The following is a 1198-nucleotide window of genomic DNA, read 5'->3' as shown; positions in this document are numbered from 1 at the left end:
CCTCCCGGAAGCTGCCATCTTTCTTCATTTCCCGGGAGCCGAGCGCTGTTGAAACAAGCGCTCCTGCCTGAGATGTCAGCACTGCAGGAACGGACGCGGGAAGCCAGGGATTGTTAGAAGGAGCCCCAGACGCGTATGGATGTTCCCTCATTAAGGCTGTCGGTCTCGCCGAGCACCTGCTAGAGATGCAAGGCTGTGCGCAGCGCCCTGGCTCTTGCAGGCCTGTCTCTGAAGGCAAACACCTGTCTGGGGCCAGTCCACACGGTGCCGGCGTCGGGACTCTGGAGGGCCTGGGCCTGGCACCGCGCCCGGGCTCAGGGCGGGGGGGTCGGGGATATGCACCCCGTTCGTTCTCTCGTGAAGACCCTTCTTCCTACGTAGGCGCTGGGTCTGATGGCGGCCTGGGTGGCCACAGGACGAAGGGGCCAGGGGGCATCGTACTTGACCTCTGAGCAGCATTGGACCCAGGCAAATGGCTCCCCTTCTTGGAAAAATGTCCATCAGGCCCGGCCGGTGTGGCTCTGTGGCTGCGTGTCCACCTAGGAGCCAGGCGGTCACGGTGTGATTCCCGGTCAGGGCACATGCCCGGTGGCGGGCTCCGTCCCCAATAGAGGTCACGCAGGAGGCAGCCGATGGATGTGCTCTCTCATCGATGTTTTTCTTTCTCTCTCTCCCTCTCCTTCTCCCTTTTTCTCTCTCTAGAAAAGAAAGAATGGACACCCTGCTCGTTTGGCTCAGTGGATAGATCGTCGTCCTGCGGACTGAAGGCTCTGAGTTCAATTCCAGTCAAGGGCACAGCCGGGTTGTGGGGTCGATTCCAGTCAAGGGCACATGCACGGGTTGTGGGCTCCATCCCCAGTGGGGGGCGTGCAGGAGGCAGCCGATCCATGATTCTCTCTCATCATGGATGTTTCTGTCTCTCTCCCCCTCCCCCTTCCTCTCTGAAATCAATAAAAATATATTAAAAAGAAAAAACAAAGAAGAAGAAATGGACATTTTAAAATCTCTGACGCATCGTTATTTCCCAGCGACCACGCCGACGCCCCACATTTCTGCACATCACGCCCCCCCCCCAAGGTCAGGACACGGAGGCAGGCCCGTCCCCACCTGGAAAGGCCAGGCGATGCTGCAAAGCCTCTCATCTGTCTTGCGTTTTCCACAAGCCTCACCCAGAGCCATAACTCACACTCTGATGCCA

This window comes from Myotis davidii, unplaced genomic scaffold, assembly GCF_000327345.1.
Source record: "Myotis davidii unplaced genomic scaffold, ASM32734v1 scaffold43, whole genome shotgun sequence".
In the NCBI taxonomy this organism is placed as follows: domain Eukaryota; kingdom Metazoa; phylum Chordata; class Mammalia; order Chiroptera; family Vespertilionidae; genus Myotis; species Myotis davidii.
Note: the sequence above shows the minus strand (reverse complement) of the source record.